The 15,717-nt window shown below is 34.8% G+C and overlaps 1 protein-coding gene across 1 annotated transcript in view; it reads left to right on the forward strand.

Moving 5' to 3' along the window:
* Positions 1-15,717, forward strand: part of LOC127838518 (E3 ubiquitin-protein ligase TRIM33-like) — a 91,650-nt gene that overhangs the window by 33,841 nt on the left and 42,092 nt on the right. The window lies entirely within an intron of this gene.

A 15,717-nucleotide genomic window follows, 5' to 3' on the forward strand; every position in this document is an offset into this window, starting at 1 on the left:
AGTATTGTTAAATTTCCCTGACACAAAAATCTTTTATTACTTAACCATTAATCTTATGAATTTAATAAAATTCTGCTATATTATTCCAATGCATAAAATGCTGATTGCAAATTTTATGTCTATGCTTGTCATTTGATAAGATATTTATCTGTTTGGATGCCTCTTAAATGTTATCTTTTATTGATACTAGAACGGTTAAGGAGGTCCAATGATCAAGTGTGCAAGCCATTTGGGCATCGTATCCAGTAGTTTGGATCACTTATATGATAGTTTTATCGTAATCTATGTAGATGTCAAATAACGGTATCAGTTGGCAAAGTTTTCAAAATGAAATAATCATCCTTTTAATATAGTTTTAAAATAATTTACTGACACTGGGTTTAGCTGCTTGTCTTAGATTTCAAAGTGTTGTACAGTGCAGAATCCAAATGTTTTCACATAGAGACGGTCATTAAAAAATTACGCTGTTGGTCATTAAAAAATTACGCTGTTATAATGAAGATTCGGAGAGTCATATCAAGGGTTTTGATCCTGGTGAAAGGATGATTATATAATAGATATGATCCGTGCTGTGTGAAAAGTTTTTTTTTAATGCATGTGCGTAATGTGTAGTCTCAGATTAGCCTGTGCAGTCCACACAGGCTAATTACTAAATTAGGGATTACACTTTTTATACTTTTGTGATTTTTTACGTTTCAAGAAAGTCTCTTCTTGGCAAAAAGTTCAGGCGGAAAGTGTCATCCCTGATTAGCTTGTGGGTACAGCACCTTCTAATCTGGGACGACACTTTACGCACATTAAACCCCCTTTTCACTGAGCACGGCTCATATATAGTCCTAGATAAAATTATTATCAAGCATGGATCTTGGAAGAAGGCACTTACACAATATATTGGTCTTATCAATTTAAAAGAGTCACACAATTTAGATTTGATTGAGGAGAAAGCATTTTTGACACAATCTAGCCATAACTTTGGAAAAAGTATTATTTACTTGATCTAGCTATAATTGTGGAGAAAGTATTATTGATACGATCCTGCTATAATTGTGGAGAAAGTATTATTGACACAATATAGCTATAATTGTGGCGATGCATTATTGACACAATCTAGCTATAATTGTGGACAAAATTTTATTGACACAGCCTAGCTATGATTTGGGAGAAAGTATTATTGACAAAATCCAGCTATGATTGTGGAGAAAGTATCTTTGGCACAATCTAGCTATGATTGTGGAGAAAGTATTATTGACACAAGTTAGCTGTAATTGTGGAAAAAGCATCATTGACACAATCTAGCTCTAATTATGGAGAAAGCATCATTGACACAATCTAGCTTTAATTGTGGAGAAAGCATCATTGACACAATCTAGCTATGCTTGTGGATAAAGTATTATTGACACAATATAGCTATAATTGTGGATAAAGCATCATTGACACAATTAAGCTATAATTGTGGAAAAAGCATCATTGACACAATCTAGCTATAATTGTGGAGAAAGCATCATTGACACAATCTAACTATGATTGTGGAGAAAGCATCATTGACACAATCTAACTATGATTGTGGAGAAAGCATCATTGACACAATCTAGCTATGATTGTGGAGATTGACACAATTTATCTATAATTGTGGAAAAAGCATCATTGAAACAATCAAGCTATGATTAATGAAAAGGGCCATTGACACATTTAGCCTAAGACACAGGGGATTTTCATAATAGGGCCATTTATTTAAGAAAAAAGGATTAAACCTTAAGGCTTGTACTTTTAAACTTCATATCAAGTTCTTGCCGTACAATAGACAATCCCAGAAATTGATATTAAAACTCCCGGATTACCCCCCCCCCCCCCCTGAATAATCGCATGCGCCGCCATGACAGTACTGAATAACGATACGGGTACCTATATATTTGTATAGGTAATTGAACAATTCAAGCAATTATATTTAAGCCTTTACCTCATAAGAAGCAAAGTGAAAATGGCTTTTGCAACCAGCATAAAGCCAGACCAGCCTGCGAGTAACTCGCAGTTTGTTCAAGTTTATGCTGTTTGCTGCTCATCAGTAACTAATAGTTGGAAATGAAGCCTTTAAAACTTGAAAGTAGTAGGTTTTTTTTTAAATGTAACTTTCTTAAGGACTAAACATACGTCAAAATACTCATATAAGTGGTAACGGGTTAATATATTTGAAGATTTAAATAGTTTCTCTTATTTATTTGATCATCACATAATAGTTCCTATTTTTTAAATAAATTGTATGCCCCCTTTCGAAGAAAAGGGTGCATATAGTTTTCGCACTGTCCGTCTGTAAGTCTGTCAGTCAGTCTGTCTGTCACACTTTTTGTGTCCGCTCTCTATTTCAAATACTTTTCATCCGATCTTTACCAAACCTGGTCAGAAGTTGTATCTAGACAATATCTAGGTCATGTTTGAATATGGGTCATGCCAGGTCAAAAACTAGGTCATGAGGTCACTTAGTGCATTTCAAGGATTTAGCATGGTAAAATGCTCATAACTTCTATCAAAGCGTTTATAGGGGGCATGTGTCATCCTATGGTGACAGCTCTTGTTTTTATCAGTTATTTGGTGATTAATAGAAACAAGGTTCATCTGTATTTTTAAGAGTCATAAAACTGACCACGAGTAAGGCCTTGATTGTCATTTAACATGTTATTTGAAAGTGACGCATGGTATCTTATCTTATTAACGGCATCTACACATGTTCAGAATGTGGTGTCACAGACGTACCCATTAACATTTTTAATTCACCCTTGGGACATCGTCCCCCACTGGGGCAATGCTTTCGCGCCTCGATCGCAGATGTTTTTTCAAGACCATTTATCTTGCTTAAATTTGACAAACTGTAAGACAAACTTCACTTGTTTTGTTCGAGTTTTAAGTGTTTATTTTAAATCTTAACATTAAAATGAAAATTTTATAAAAGAAATTAATACGGTTATGGAATGTATTGAACATTATTCGAACTATTTCAATTTACTTAAGATAGTACAACTGTAATCATTCTTGCGTTTTTTTTAATTTGATCGGTTGACATCGGCTAATGTCGGTAAATATCGTTACTGAAGTCGTGAGATGTTTGTTTGGTTCAGTTTATTATTTACAAAGTATAAATCTTGAATGAAAACATGTATTAAATAATTCCATAATAGATTGTATCGCTGATATGCATATTTCAACATATTAAGATGTCAAAATAGATTTGTCTTTAAAAATTGTGTAAACAATTAACTAGAAGTAATATATTTTCGCAACAACATAAACAAAATCAATCCAGAATCGTTGCCAAAAAGACGGTTTATGAGTAAAAAATTAGTAGTAAAAAAGAAAAAAAATCTTTATGATCATTCATATTCTGGGCCTAAAAAAATATTGATAGCACACCAGCATCTTCATCGATGGAATTGTGGAAAATAAGTAGGCGGTTAGTGGAAGGGGACGTGATGCTTAATAGTTTAATGTATTGTTCTGCATGTGGACTTGGACCTGTTCCAGTGACATTAAAATCCATAAAAGGCGAATTACAGAAAGGACTGTGCGGGCAGGCTTTTTCCGCTCCATTTTGGGAAAACGCCACACTAGAATTTTGGGAATTTTGCGTCGTGAAAAATCCCATTTTTGGGGAAAAAAATAACCGCAAAACTGGCTCAATTGGGAAAAATAATCACATGTTAATAGTGTTTCTTATATTTCAAAGAAGCTGTTAACTGGTTAATGTAGACTATTTTGTAACCAAATTATTAAAATTTTACAAAATATTATGAAAATTTGTGATAAGTGTCATTACCATGCCTATGATAATAAAATATAAACAAACACAGTGTCAGTATTCAAAATACCCAATGTTTAGTTTGTGGATTAAGGTAACGTTATTTTGCACATTTTTAGCGGCCGAAAAAATCAACTTTGCAATCGTTGGATGTTGGAATTGGGATTTTTTAAACTCACCTGATTGCTCAGGTGAGCTTTTCTGACCGGTCTTTGTCCGTCGTATGTCCGTCCGTCCGTAAACATTTGCTCGTAAACACTCTAGAGGCCACATTTCTTGTCCCATCTGCATGAAACTTAGTCAGAAGCTTTATCCCAATGAAATCTCGGCCGAGTTCGAAACTGGGTTGTGCCGGGTCAAAAACTAGGTCACTAGGTAAAAAAAAAGAAAAACCTTGTAAACACTGTAGAAGTCACATTTTATGTTAAATCTTCATGTAACTTTGTCAAAATGTTTGTCTTAATGATATCTTGATTGAGTTCAAAAGTGGTTCCTGTGTGTTGAAAAACATGGCCGCCAGTGGGCGGGGCAGTTTTCCTAATTTGGCTATAGAGAAACCTTGTAAACACTCTAGAAGTCACAATTTTTGCCCAATCATCATGAAAGTTGGTCAAAACATTGGTTTTATTGATTTCTTGGACGAGTTCAAAAATAGTCCAGATCGGTGAAAAAACATTGCCGCCAGGGGGTGGGGCAGTTTTCTCTATATGTAAATAGTGAAAACATGGGAACACTCTAGAAGTCACATTTTTGGTCCAATGTTCATGAAATTTGGTTTGAACATGTGTTTTTTGGATATGACAGTTGAGTTCGAAAATGGTTCGGATCGGTAAAAAAGCATGGCCGCTGGGGGGGGGGTTATTTTCCTTATATTTATATAATAATAACAGCTTTTGAACACTATATAGTTTATCATGTCAAGGGAAGTAACTGCAAATGAAAAATTATGTTGAATTGACAGAGTTGTCTCCCTTTTTAAAATATTTGTTTTAAGCACAAGCAGATTAAGTGGAATTAATTATAAATGATAGTTTTACATTCTGGAAGATACATGTAGCAAACTTTTGAATATGTTTTTTATTGTTTGATGATTCTGTACAATATGGCATTCTTTTGTCAAACAATTAAAGCAAGACTATACGATTTTTATATGTGTTAAATTGTAATATATTGATAAATACATGTTACAATAACACAAATAGGCAAGATATTGAAGACGAATTACATAAAATGCAGCAAAGACAAATTAGCGCCCCGAGCTGATGGTGACGAAGATATTTCGTACATATTTTCCTACAATAACCGAAGAATTCGTCTTTTTATTAGGATCGGAGTTAGTGTTCGTGTGTCAAATGAATAGACATCGCTGCAGGAATTTAAAAACAACCATTAAACTAAATTAAGATTCACATCGTACATGCATGATATACATTCTGGCGAATTTGACTGTACAGACATTTTTCGATTTCAGAATTAAATATCACGCTTATTTCGCATTTTTCGACACATGTTCTTCTTAAGTTTTATTTTAAATTATATTGAAATGTATGACCTTGTTAACACTCTAGAGGTCACATTATTTTCCGATCATCATGAAACTTGGTCTGAAGATTTGTCCCAATGATATCTTGGAACATGGCTGCTGGGAGGGGGGCAGTTTTCTCATTATGCCCCGCCCCCCTTTCGAAGAAGAGGGGTTATATTGTTTTGCTGATGTCGGTCCGTCCGTCCACCAGATGGTTTCCGGATGATAACTCAAGAGCGCTTATGCTAAGCTCATAGGTACATTGATCATGACTCGCAGATGACCCCTATTGATTTTCAGGTCACTAGGTCAAATGTCAAGGTCACGATGACCCGAAATAGTAAAATGGTTTCCGGATGATAACTCAAGAGCGCTTATGCCTAGGATCATGAAACTTCATAGATACATTGATCATGACTCGCAGATGACCCCTATTGATTTTCAGGTCACTAGGTCAAAGGTCAAGGTCACGGTGACCCAAAGCAGTAAAATGGTTTCCGGATGATAACTCAAGAACGCTTATTCCTAGGATCATGAAACTTCATAGGTACATTGATCATGACTCGCAGATAACCCCTTTTGATTTTCAGGTCACTAGGTCAAAGGTCAAGGTCACGATGACCCGAAATAGTAAAATGGTTTCCGGATGATTACTCAAGAACGATTAGGCCTAGGATCATGAAACTTCATAGGTACATTGATCATGACTCGAAAATGACCCCTATTGATTTTCAGGTCACTAGATCAAAGGTCAAGGTCACGGTGATCTGAAATAGTAAAATGGTTTCTGGATGATAACTCAAGAACGCTTATGCCTAGGTTCATGAAACTGCATAGGTATATTGATCATGACTCGCAGATGACCAGTATTGATTATCAGGTCACTAGGTCAAAGGTCAAGGTCACAGTGCCAAAAAACGTATTCACACAATGGCTGTCAAGGTCACGGTGACTCAACTTAGAAGAATGGTTTCCGGATGATAACTCAGAATGCTTACGCCTAGGATCATGAAACTTCATAGGTACATTGATCATGACTCGCAGATGAAATAATGATGAAACTTGAACAGGATGTTTGTCTGGACAATATCTAGGTCAAGTTTGACATTTGGTAAAGATTGAATGAACCGACTCCTCTCAGGTGAGCGAACTAGGGCCATCTTGGCCCTCTTGTTTCAATTGGGCAAAAAACAACCAGCTTGGCATTGGGAATGGGGCCCATATGCAATTCTTGATGTTTTTATTTTAAAAAATGCTGAAGGCTTGCCTAGGGCTACTTATTCTAAACAAGTATTAATTGACATGAAGTTGTTCCAAAAATATGTAAGTACTTTAATGAATGATTTGAAGGGTCATCAAATTTGCTAACTAACTGCAGGATATAGTGTAGCCCTGTCCATGTGAAAGTAAACTTATAAGTTGTAACGCTTATTTAGTTTCATTATGAAATTTTGCATTAATATTTTTGTTTGTACATTGTTATTAAATGAATACAAGCTTGTTAGGTAGGTGGTCATTAGAATTTAAATCTAACAACTTTGTAAAAAAAATAATCACTTTTCAGACCTACTCATGCCTACACCCTCTCTCCCCACCCCCACCTCACCAACGCAATCCCTAAATTGGCAGATTTAGCATAACTGCATAATTTATACAATATATATGTATAAAGTGAGTAATTGAAGGTGTTAAATGAATGGGTAAATGGTATATTTTGCATATTTTGACCATTCGCCATTATGTGGTTTTGAATTTCTTTAAAATATTTCTAATACTCCCAGGGTTCTCAATAAGAGTCGGCCGTTTGAAATAAGATTTTCGTCGGTTAAAAATCGCCCAGATTCGGAAAATCAGCAATTGACTTTACGAAATTTGCGTGTCTTTTCGGTAATTTTGCTCCTTTTTTGCTATTAAGCAAAGACGTCGCTTGATTATCTACCTTAACATGCGTTTATTGACTGGTTTGAATTTTCAAGACATAATAATGACCTTTGTATCATTAGACACGCGGTTCAGTCTAACATTGCATTCCCGGTAACTAAAATGTCTTAATACTTATGTTACTATATATAGTAACAAAATTATTCGAATGCATGTGATTATCGGTCAAAGCAAGGTGATTATTCATTTGGCCCGCCGGGCCAAATGTTGATAATCGATAATTGGCCCGGGTGACGTCATAACGCGTTATGTAATAACAAAATTGCGTCCACATTCAGTCTCAGACAACGGTGATCAATACAACTTACCACAACTCAACGAAAGAATCAAACATAATGTTAACAACACCTAGCACACAGTTTGGATTATACCTTATTGATTGAAACTGAAACTCTTCTGTGCATTAGATATATGCCTCTATTTGAGCTTTAACAGGATTCATCAAACTGACGAACAGCAAAATTTATAGTTAAAGAAACACTAACCTCGACAACTTAAATCCGATGTTTATAGTAATAAATAACAATGATGGGCTATTCCGTCCTTTTTGTAAAAAATATTCCATCCGTTATTTTATATTGATTTTAAATCACACGTTTTTAAACGATTGTATCGAATGCTAAACACTTTCACAAAAAACACGATTTACGAAATCGAATGACTTGTCGGAGCGATTACACAAAATTGATTCCTTATAATGCATGACAAACACACAATCAGAAATAAGTTTTGGATTCGTTCGATTCTAAAAAATATTTAACTGTTAAATATACATTCTCCACGACGGAATTGTTGTCTAAATCCAGAGAGTGTAGCTAAAACTGTGTTTCGTCACAGAAATTACGTCACATGAGATACGTCATTAAGTGCGAGATCAATTGAATGAAAATTAACGTACGGAAAGCTGGTTCTATAATAAATAGCACAGTTAACGTGGATTAAGTATTAAAGACGTTAATACCATCGTTGCTTGAGGACCAGAAGTGATAATTTGCCCTGGAGTGAATAATCGCCCTCAGCCTACGTCCTTCGGGGCGATTATTCACTCTGCGGGCCGATTATCACTTCTGGCCCTCAAGCAACGAGGTATTAACCTCTAAATAAATGAGCACTAAGAGTCAATAACTACATTCGACAGCGTATTAGAATTACAACAACAATGAAAAGGCGCAAATTGGAATCGGTCATAAAGCAGTCAAATATTTTGACGTTCTTTTCATCACATGGTGAGTTTTTGTTCCTGATTGCTTACGTTTTTTGTGTTAATGCAAAGTTTTTGTTGTTGTGAAAGTTTGTTTTAATTCAGGTACCTTTCAAACTAGAAGTGTCACGCAAAATGTGCATGGTAAACAGACGATCAGGTATTTTCCGCCCATTCCTGTAGTGCTGAATTTCGGCCCCATTCCCAATCCAAGAGCTTTTTATGCTCCCGGTAGGATGGCATATAGCAGTTGAACTGTCCTTCAGTCAGTCAGTATGTCAGTATGTGTGTCAGTCTTTCCGTCCGTCCGTCCGAAAAAAACCTTTAACGTTGGCCTTAACTTTTTCATTATTGAAGATAGAAACTTGATATTTGGCATGCATGTGCATCTCACGGAGCTGCACATTTTGAGTGGTGAAAGGTGAAGGTCAAGGTCATCCTTCAAGGTCAAATGTCAAATATATGGTGTCTGTCCGTCCGTCCAAAAACTTTAACATTAGCCATAACTTTTTCACTATTGAAGATAGCAACTTGATATTTGGCATGCATGTTCATCTCACAGAGCTTAACATTTTGAGTGGTGAAAGGTGAAGGTCAAGGTCATCCTTCACGGTCAAATGTCAAATATATGGCGTCTCTCCGTCCGAAAACTTTAACATTGGCCATAACTTTTTCAATATTGAAGATAGCAACTTGATATTTGGCATGCATGTGTATCTCGTTAAGCTGCACATTTTGAGTGGTGGAAGTTTAAGGTCAAGGTCATCCTTCAAGGTCAAAGGTCAAAAAAAATAAAAATTATTGCGGCGTTCTCATGAAGCTGCACATTGTGAGTGGTGGAAGTTCAAGGTCAAGGTCATCCTTCAAGGTCAAGGTCATCCTTCAAGGTCAAAGGTCAAAAAAAATATTAAAAATTCAAAGTGGCGTTCTTATGAAGCTGCACATTGTGAGTGGTGGAAGTTCAAGGTCAAGGTTATCCTTCAAGGTCAAGGTCATCCTTCAAGGTCAATGTCATCCTTCAAGGTCAAAGGTCATTTTTTTTATTTTTTTTTCAAAGCGGCGTTCTTATGAAGCTTCACATTGTGAGTGGTGGAAGTTCAAGGTCAAGGTCATCCTTCAATGTCAAGGTCATCCTTCAAGGTCAAGGTCATCCTTCAAGGTCAAAGGTAAAAAAGAGCACACAAAAAATCAAAGCGGCGTTCTCATGAAGCTGCACATTGTGAGTGGTGGAAGTTCAAGGTCAAGTTCATCCTTCAAGGTCATCCTTCAAGGTCAAAGGTCAAAAATAAAATAAAATTCAAAGCGGCGTTCTCATGAAGCTGCACATTTTGAGTGGTGGAAGTTCAAGGTCAAGGTCATCGTTCAAGGTCAAAGGTCAAAGGTCAATTTTTTTTTTCAAAGCGGCGCAATTGGGGGCATTGTGTTTCTGACGAACACATCTCTTGTTTCATTTATCTTTTGTTAGTTAAAAAAGCTAAATTTCATAAAATGCACAAAAAATGCTCTAATTTAAGTGCCCGGTTGACCTTTAAAAAAGCCATAAACTGGCCCAAAATGCAGGAAATCAAGTGTTCAATTTTAAAATTTTAAGGGGGAGCATGCCCCCGAACCCCCCTAGAAGGCCTGTTGGTTTCACATTTTTGCCTGTTGGCTCAAAAGTTGTTAAGAACCCTGTACTCCTATTAGATTTTAGTGAATTGTTCAAAATATACATGGCGAATTGCTTTTTTTACTTTGATTTAAGCTGATTACATGTCTCTGATAAAATATAAATGCTCAAATTCTAAAGAAATAACATGCAACATATAAACAAAAATTGTAGGGCTCAACATTAACAGTTGTCCTATTGCCCCTGGCAAGTAAAAGTTGGGTCCGGGCAAGTTATTTTATAATTTAGTTGTCCACCCAGGCAAGTGCAAAAAAGAACAAAGAGCATTTGATTTAGACTTAAATTGCTGTACTCACTTTGTTAAATGAGCATAATAAAAGAGGTTGTGTGGTGTATCATTTTAATCTTTATTAACAAATATGAGGTTTACTGTTAATGTAATATTTCATGTTTAGGCAAGTGGCTTAACATTCAGGGCAAGTAGATTTTTCTAAGTACTTGCCTGGCAGGGCAAGTTGGTTTTTAGGTTAATGTTGAGCCCTGAATTGTATGGGTGATTTTTGCATACATTGGTCAAACTTGCAGTTTGGAAGGATCTTACATAATTAAGCAGATTTTTTAGCTAATCTATTTATTTTTTTTAAATGAGCTATTGTCATCACCTTGGCGATGGCGTCGGCGTCCGGTTAAGTTTTGCGTTTATGTCCATTTTTCTCATATAGTATCAATGCTATTGCATTCAAACTTGGTACACTTACTTACTATCATGAGGGGACTGGGCAGTTAAAGTTAGATAACTCTGGCGTGCATTTTGACAGAATAATGTGCCCTTTTTATACTTAGAAATTTGAAAATTTTGGTTAAGTTTTGTGTTTAGGTCCACTTTATTCCTTAAGTATCAAAGCTATTGCTTTTATACTTGCAACACTTACTAACTATCATAAGGGAACAGTGCAGGCAAAGTGATGTAATTCTGACTGGCATTTTGACAGAATTATGTGCCCTTTTAATACTTAGAAAATTGAAAATTTGGTTAAGTTTTGTGTTTAGGTCCACTTTATTCCTAAAGTATCAAAGCTATTGCTTTCATAATTGCAACACTTACTAACTATCATAAGGGGACTTTGAAGGCAAAGTTCTGTCACTTTGACTGGCATTTTGACGGAATTATGGGCCCTTTATACCTAGACAATTGAAAATTTGGTTAAGTTTTGTGTTTTGGTCCACTTTACCCCTAAAGTATCATAGATATTGCATTCATACTTGGAACACTCCCAAACTATCATAAGGGGACAGTAAAGGACAAGTTGCATAATTCTGGTTTTCATTTTTACAGAATTATGGCCCTTTTTTGACTAAGTAACTTTGAATATATGATTAAATTTTGTGCTTAGATCCACTTTACTTCTAAAGTATCAAGGCTAAAGCTTTCAAACTTCAAATACTTTCATGCTATCGTGAGGGTACTGTACCTGGCAAGTTGAATTTTACCTTGACCTTTGAATGATCTTGACTCAATTTCAAATTTGCCATAACTTCTTTTTATGATAAGATTTGATTGATACTTGGACAAAACAACTTTTACCTGACATACCGCCCCCCCCCAATCCCCCCCATTTTTTTAATATAATTAAAGATCATCTAAGAAATGACCACCACGACCTCATACTATACCCCCCCAACCCCCCCCCCCCAAAATTTTTTTTTATTTTTTTTAAACATGGTTAAAATACACAAATATTAATTTTTATTATTTTATTTTTGAAATACCGTCCAACCATCCCACCAAAGAATCCCCCCCCCACATTTTTTTTCATTTTTTGGGCATTTTTGGAAGATAATGTAATAAATGACCACACCCCACACTATACATGTACACCCCTCTCCACTCCACCCCTCCCTCCTTTGTGATTGAAATTGAGATAGGTCCCTTCACCTTTAAAAAGAAAAATAGATGAGCGGTCTGCACCCGCCTTGAAATTGAGATAGGTCCCTTCACCTTTAAAAAGAAAAATAGATGAGCGGTCTGCACCTGCAAGGCAGTGCTCTTGTTTCATTATTGTTATCACTCAGTTGTCTTATTATTTTATCATCTACAATCATATCCTGTACTAAATATACAAAAATTGTTTACAAAAATGCTAAAAAATATGAGTTTATTGAATTTATTTATCCCCAGGGGTAATTCAATTTAGAAGAAAATTCAAATTATGGGTCATCATACAGAAAAAAATACCGAAATTGTTGTTTGCATGGAAAGCCTGTGACCCTAAACATTTGTATTAAGACTACATATGGTATGAAGTTTTATAAAAATAATACTTTTAATGGGTTTTTAAATATTGCCCACTACAGTTGTTCTACCTTAAGGCTCCATATGTGTCATGTTGAACACTTTTATCGTAAACTTATATTTTATTAATAAAATATAATAGAGCAAGAAATCAGTAAAGTTAATATTGAGAAAAACACAAAAACTATTGTTGTTTTTTTATGCCCCGGATTGAAAGATCGGGGGTATATAATTGTTTTTGGCCTGTCTGTCATTCATTCATTTATTCATTGTATGTGTGTGTCCAAAAACTTTAACCTTCGTTAAAGTTGGGTCATAACTTTATGAAGATAGCAACTTGATATTTGGCATGCATGTGTATCTCATGAAGCTGCACATTTTGAGTGGTGAAAGGCAAGGTTAAGGTCATCCTTCAAGGTCAGAAGTAAAAAAATACAATCCAAGGGAAGTAATAAGCTTTAAAAGGGAGATAATTTCTAAACCTGTGTTGTAATTTTATTATATGAACTCAATTTAGACTGCTTTGTTTGATGCCATCGGGGCATGGTGGACATTTGTTATCAGAACAGGGTACCATGTGGTCATCATTTCATAATAAAGACTAGTCTGGTTTGTTGATCAGCAAAGTCTGCTCGTCAAATATTTCAACAGTTGCAATAATAAATATCAATTAAATGTTGGGTCCTATCAGTGTCTTTCCACACATCCAAATATGGGAGGGTGGACAGATTTGTATAAAAAGCCAGGTGCAGTGAAAAGCTGGGGGAGAGTAGAATTGAGCGTAGAGATGTAAAGATACAAGTAGTATGAGAGAGAGTTGGTGGCAGTTTGATAGAGAATGGATTTTACCTAGATTGTGAAGACAGTTAACAAATAAACATTATTGGTGTATATATTTATTATCGTAGTGTGTAAATAAAATGTAGAGTACATATACTGTGTTGTGAACTTATGAACTCTTCCCCACTGAAAATTGTAACACCTGCCAAATGATATATTGAAATTTTATTTCAAAGCGGCGCAATAGGGGGCATTGTTTTTCTGACAAACACATCTCTTGTTTGCTTTAGACTTTGATTTTACCAGTAAAATATTATTTTAATAATAAAATAAAAATAATGTTAAAGGCAAAAGCAGATATTTACTTTTCAATAAATAAAAACTCTGCCATATGTTCTGACATCTTACATATTTTCTTTAATCAAAGATCTATTAAGAAACATCTTTATAAATTTATAGATCTTTGCGCCAATTACCGGTCATTTCTCCTGTACTCGTTCATTTAAATAACAAAATTCTCAAAATTCATTTCCGACTAGATACTTTGTTTAAGCTTGAACGCGAATTTTAAATAAAGATATTAATAAAAAACACTTGACGTTTAGACTAAACCAGATCCTGTTTAATAAAAAGGTGAGCATTCGTACTGAGTTTCCGGAGCAATTTTAGTTAAAATCACAAACTTTATTCCGGCTATAGAATATTGCATTACCTTTGAAAAATTAGATTTTTAAATAAGAAATATTCGTAAGGAAATAATACATGTTTTGAAAAAAAAAGATATGTATTATTCATGAAAAACGTCTGCATCAGTCTTGAATCTTATAAATTTTCTTCATGGCCAGTATCTCCGGAATTAGTTTTTATACAGAAATTTTAAACAAAGGCAAACATCTGATTTTCAATAAAATCGTGAACCTCGAAAATAAATCTCTCAAAGTTTCGTTAAATAATATCCCCGAAACTATCAGCGCTGAAAATCACAAAGTTAATTTCTTCAGACTTTAGATGCTGATATAACCTTTAAAATTATAGTCGAATAATAACACTAAAAAAAGAAATAAATGTGTTTTAAGAACAGAACAGAACATACAGAACATGTGTTTTATTATGACTTGCACAATGTACATCGTCACTATAACAAAACAAACAAAGCATGATTAAGAAGATTCATGTCAAGTTAATCATATCATTTCAGTACCTGCGATATACAGTTCAGTATATACGGTATACCTGGTAATTATTATAAAACATATTACATTTAAGCAAAGGCATTACTGAAAGGAGTACTTAAAAAACCCAGCTATTTCGGCCATAAACATGTTGTCACTGAATAATGTTGAAGAGACACATTTGCCAGAAATCTAACTTTTATTTTTTAACGATGTGAAATATAATGCATTAATGTCTCCAATTTTGGTCATTGTTAGATCATTGAAGGCTGAAGTCTACCAGTTTCTTCAGTACTGTCATGGCAGCGGGTCACGTGATAGCCAATATGACGGCGGTCAATTTATCGATTCTGGGATTGTCTATATTGACAAGTATATATAGTCAATATCGCAAATTATGAACATATATTGATGAGTCTTTTAAACATGGGTAGAAAGAGGCTGCTAATTATTGATTAGTTGTGCATGACTCTTTCATGCAAGGCAGACAATGGATTTTATTTTCAACAGACATAGCCATATCTGGTTATAAGCCATGTAAAAATACACTACATTACTGTATTTAACAATTTACAATTTATAACAAAAGGTAAATTATGTAAAAGTTACCCTTAAAAATTAGATAGGATTTCTTAAAACCATTTGCAATAAGCACACAATTTGTCGGGAATCAAAATTGCTTTAATAATTCCATAAGGCCTCTACCCTCTGTAGTGCTATTATGTGGTATTGAGCATAAAGGTTTGTACACAAAAATCAGCTGTGAAGTCTAAGGTTATTAGGTTGTGCTTATGCTCTTTGTATATTCAGTATATTTAACTGTAAATATTGATTTCCATATCTGTCACTCTGTCCTTATTTCTTTCCTGGATTTTGTCCAAAAGCTTTTAGACTTTGAAAACTGGCTAACTATCGTAAGGGGACTGTACAGGGCAAATTGCATAACTCTGGTTGGCTTTTTAACGGAATTATGGCCCTTTTTTGTTTTAGTAACTTTGAATATTTTGTTAAATTTTGTGTTTAGATCCACTTTACTTCTAAACTATCAAGGCTATTGCTTTCATACTTCAAATACTTTCTTACTATCATGATAAGACTGTACCTGGCAAGTTGAATTTGACCTTGACCTTTGAATGACCTTGACTCTCAATGTCAAATTAATAAATTTTGCTTAAATTGCCATAACTTGTTTTTTTATGATCACATTTGTTTCATACTTTGACACAAAACAACACTTACCTGACATACCGCAATGGACTCCACCCAAACCATCCCCAACGCTCCACCCCAGAATCCCCCCCCCCACAATTTTTTTTTTTTTTTTGAAAGATCGTCTTTTAAATGACCACACACCCACATTATACCCCACTCTCCATGATGGCTTACATTATACTATCAAGCACTCAAAT

Source organism: Dreissena polymorpha, chromosome 7 (assembly GCF_020536995.1).
Source record: "Dreissena polymorpha isolate Duluth1 chromosome 7, UMN_Dpol_1.0, whole genome shotgun sequence".
Taxonomy (NCBI): domain Eukaryota; kingdom Metazoa; phylum Mollusca; class Bivalvia; order Myida; family Dreissenidae; genus Dreissena; species Dreissena polymorpha.